Source organism: Hirundo rustica, chromosome 4, assembly GCF_015227805.2.
Source record: "Hirundo rustica isolate bHirRus1 chromosome 4, bHirRus1.pri.v3, whole genome shotgun sequence".
In the NCBI taxonomy this organism is placed as follows: domain Eukaryota; kingdom Metazoa; phylum Chordata; class Aves; order Passeriformes; family Hirundinidae; genus Hirundo; species Hirundo rustica.
Genome location: NC_053453.1, coordinates 13,290,522 through 13,295,301, shown reverse-complemented (window position 1 = coordinate 13,295,301; position 4,780 = coordinate 13,290,522). Strand labels below are relative to the sequence as shown.

Below are 4,780 nucleotides of genomic sequence, written 5' to 3'. Positions count from 1 at the left end.
GTAAATGTTATCTGTTATGTAACACAGTAAATGTTAATTGTTATATGTTAATATAACATATTTGTTTTTGGAAGAAAAGAGGCACTACTAGGGCACAACTGGCATGAACAGCTTTAGCTGTTGCACTTAGGATGGGAAGTGATGTACTTTTGAAACATCTGGCTCTCTGCAGAGGCTACAAGAGGGGTTTGGGTTGTCTGGTTCTGATGTTCAGAGCCTTTGAACCTTCAGTGCCTGTCTCTCGGTACCATTTTTTAACCAAATAAGCAATAATTTTGAGGACCTGTTGATGGAAAAATAAATACCAGTTTTAGACTTCTAAACCCCGTGATCTGAGTTGTGTGATTCTCACTCAGGTTGTGGGGACACATGTACTCACAGAGAAGCTCCTGCTGGCCTGTACCAGGGTACACTTGCTGCTGGGCGGGTGCATTGGGCCATGACACATTTCATATTCTCCTCTGTGCGCAGCAGCATTATGAAGTTCCTCCTGTTGTCATGCCGCAAAGGGCCCTTAGGGGTGACAGAGCAGTTCAGTTCCCCTCAGCCAAAACCCTGCTGAGCCTGAGATGAGGGGGTTTTTAATCAGCACATATGTTTGAGATACTTTTAATGAGGCCATCAACTCACTTATCTGCACTACCAAATACATGCCAGATTATAACAATTTTCAGTCATTGCCCATCTGGAGCAGATTCAAGCCAGTGGTTGATTTTCAAAAACAATTTGAAAATCAAAATCAGTTAAGTAATCAAGTCTTCCAAAGCTGCAAATAATGTCCAGATTTTCAAGCCGGCAACATCATGTTTATAAATGTTGACTTAAAATTACTTAAATGTCCCACCAGTACCTCTGAGTTAATTGCCATGTTATTGCTTGTGGCTGTGACTTTCTCACTATTTCTTCCCCCTAGCCACGTAAAGGGAAGGATTAAATCACAAAGAGAATCAGAGTCAATAATATAAAAGAATATTGTTTTTCAGCCTGAGAAAGTTTTAGACACCCTCCACTCCTTTTCTTTTAAATAGCATGAGTGTCAATTAAGCAAGAGGCTGCTAAGTTAATTGGCTTATATTTAAAAAATCTATTATTTCACATCATCAGATATAAATCCCTACATCAAATATAAATCCTTTCCTTTTCTACACTGATTTTAAATATGCTGGAAAAAAAGAGCATGTCTGAAGTTCCTCCAAATGAGGAATGGTTTAGATAATAAAATGTCTCACAATAATAGTACTGTATAAATTTACTGACATCAAACTCTGCCAGGACTTTTAGGGTTATTTTCTTTGCTTTTGGTCATTTGGCAAAGTCCTTAAATGTGGTATTAGAAAAGAAATAGAATATGTGCACTCTCCTGAGTATCCAAAATGTGAATTAAAATTCCATCTAAAAAGGAACCTGAAAAGCAAAGGTTGTAGATTTATAAACACGTTTTAAAGCACCTAGAAATGCGACTTTCCAAAGCCCTTACTCTTATCATCTCAGTTCCCCCATAACTAAGTTTAGCTAAAAAAAAGCTAAGTTAACAGCTTCCAGAAATAAATAGCAAGAAACTGGCAGGAAATTTTGGAACTCCCCCATACTTCTTGGTCCACGGGGACACAGTCTGACCTTTCAGATGCAACACAAACCCAACCGATTTCCTCAGGCTTTTGCATGAAGCCTGACTCAAGACAGTTTGGGTGTTCTAGGCAAGCAGGAAAGGATTACTAACATTAGCTCAATATCTTAATTGCTGCTTTTAAGAGGCTGCATACTGCTGGATCCAGCACAGAGAGAAAGCTCTCACTGATTTCACTAGGATCTGGATCAGTCTTTTAAAGTTTGATCCTTTTAAAGGATCTGGGGAAGTGGCAGGAAAGATGGATGGCAGATTTTACCTGCTGGTACAAACTGCCAGGACTCTACTGACATTTGCACCAGCTGAGCCTTTACATCAGGACACACAGTCTTATGAAGCTGTGACATAAAATAGATTCAGAAATTATTTTCATGTGCTAAGGAGCAGCTGTGAGATGACACGCCAAATCTCTTTAAGAATCAAGAGGTGAACACCCCAAAATATCCACACACCCAGAAGTCCAGCTGGATGAAGTCTTAATGCAAAGAAGGGTGATGTCCATTTAAGCTGAACATCAGCATCTATTTATCTTTTGTTTCAATCGTTAGTGGCAAGCAGCAAGGCTTGCCTATTTTGCTTTACTGATATTTGCAAACATCTGAGGCTGTTTCTTTGCATAAAACATTTTTCTAGGCATGGACGTTTTTCTTGATGAAACCAGACTAAGCTGCACAGTCCCCTTGGTTGAGTCATATCAACCTGGGCTTCTGGGCCTAATTCACCTGCACAAGTGCTGGTGTTGCTGCACATGGAACTGGATCCATGAATTGAGCAAGTGGATGATATGTACAGGAACAAATGGCCAGGAAATAGGGGTCTGGGCAAAAAATTCCTGCGGAACACAGCCTGAAACACACCCTTTGTTTATGTTCAGAGATGGGGAGTAATGCTGGTTCCGTTTGTAGGATACATCAAGAATGGGCTTTAAAGACCCTGAAGACCCTAATGTTGTTGTTGTTGTTGTTGCTGTTTGTGACTACAGAAAATTAGCCTTGCTTCTGTTTAAAAAAAAAAAAAAAAAAAAAAGTTAAACTGTTATTTTAAAAGTATTACACTGTTAGCTTCATTCTGTTGAAAATTAAATGCTCTGTGAAATAGCAGAGGGACAGTCACCATGTCCCAGTTAAATGGTTTGTTTGTAGCAAATTATTTTCTATTCTTAAGGAAAAAGAATTTAATCAAGTGTTAGAAACTACATCTTGTCAGATTAGCAGGATTGCTGCTGTTAAAATAAATTTGTTGCCAGATTTGTTTACAAAACTAATTTTTTCAGGGATGGGTGAACTTCCTGGAATTTGCCAATCTTTTGAATAAATATTGTGGAGGATTTGTAAAATGAGAATTAATTAAAACTTTTCCTGTGAGTGCAAACCAGACATTTTGCTCAGTGTAAATAAATTGCTTGAAAGCTAAAGGGAAGACTTTGAGGGAGGTTGGTGGAGAGGCAAGGAAATTTGAGCACTGTCTTTTCTTTTCCAAACAAAATTTGGGGTATAACAACTATGACTAATACATGAATTGTAGTTTATATATCAGATTTGATATATCCATTTTTAACTTTCTTCGCAATTCTGAACTGACCTCAAGATATTTGACTTCAGGTTTCAAGCTCGTCAGAGATTTGTTTATTTTTCTACAAATATTTTTGGTTTGGCTGCTTCTTATGATACGTGGCAGATGTGTTTACTTCTGGATGTGGAGCTTTTTGACACTGGCTCCTATATTTGATTGCTCTAAGAAGGTTTTTTCAGTCTTGGCTTGGGTGGTATCACCACCTCAGACAAAGAGATAAGCTTACTGTCATCATCCATTCATTCTGCTAGGGTAAGAGAAAGAATCAGATAATGAAATGCTTATCCTAGCCAGGGAGAAAACAACGACAAGTATTTGCATTCCACCTTTCCATTCACTGCAAGTTGGTCTTATTGGTGGGTTTTCAGGCATTTTACTATTTTTGTAAGTGATCATGACAAAAATATCCTTCATCTATGAAAAAGCCGACAGCAAACCTTCTACTCTTTCATGCATAAATTCAAGGAAGTGTCACTAAAGATCCTTAGAATGATTTTTCAGTGACCACTGACTCCTTTGGAAAGGAAATCCAAAGCTAGATTTCTAATAAAAAGACAAACATTCCTCCCACCGAGACTAAGTGTTTTAGTGTTGTTTTGGGTTTTGGTGGGGGTTTTTTTGTTTGTTTGTTTGGGTTTTGTGGTTGTTGTTGTTGGTTGGTTAGTTGGTTGGTTTTTTGGTTTGTTTTCTTTTTCCTGGCAGAATGTCCCAAACCTGAAATACTAGTCCTGGACAAGAGCCTTCAGTGCTACAATTTGGAATACATTGTTTCTGACAAAGCCAGGGGCAGATGTCATTCTGGCAATGAAGAGTCTGCAAATGGCAGCAAAAACTCAAGGGACACAATCATTATCCAGGTGAATTTAGTACAGAGCCATCACTAAGTCCTACAAACAAATTACAAAACAGTTCATGGATTTCACAGAAGACACAGAAGAAGGATTTCAAACCATGCGGTATTCAGGCAAACAGTCTTTCTATGATTCTTTAGGCATCAAATCAGAAGGATTGATTCTTCCCAGTCACCTTTCCCTAAAAAATTTCCAGCTTTTAAAATTAGCATGACTAGTCTTAAAGGTTTGACTAGTTAGATCTACTACACACTGCTGCTGTACTAATTAAATTAAACTCCACTGAGTCCATCCTTCCAAAGCCTTGTGAATTTGAGCAGTGTTTCCCACGGTCATATGTATGAAGCTGAATGTTGGCAGGATGGATAAGCATCTCTGCTTTAAAGACAGCCTCAAGCTTTTGCTTAAAGAGGCTAACACTGCCACTAACAGCTAGGAAATCCTGGCAGATAGTCCACATGAATATCTCTTTCTATATTTGCACAATGTCAAGCACACTATCAGCACTGAATAAATAATAATCATAGAAACCTAGACTCAGCCAGGAAATAGCTGTGAATGAGACATTCATATTTTAAAACCTGAAACTGCAATATTATATTGTTATGATTCTGGGGAAACTATTCTTTGCCTTTTCCCCTCTTGTTTTCTTTTCCTAAAAAAAGAAGAAATGCTAATACTGCTGCTAAAGGTACTAAAAAAACTTTATTTGGTCCTGTATTACAGAATT

General features: G+C 38.1%; 1 long non-coding RNA gene across 1 annotated transcript; it reads right to left on the bottom strand.

Moving 5' to 3' along the window:
* LOC120752264 (uncharacterized) lies at window positions 1–553 on the bottom strand. The gene is made up of 2 exons (XR_005700651.1): window positions 380–553; window positions 1–283 (listed from the first exon to the last, which is right to left on the bottom strand). It is a non-coding gene; the product is annotated as an uncharacterized LOC120752264 (long non-coding RNA).
* Window positions 554–4,780: the final 4,227 nt, after the last annotated feature.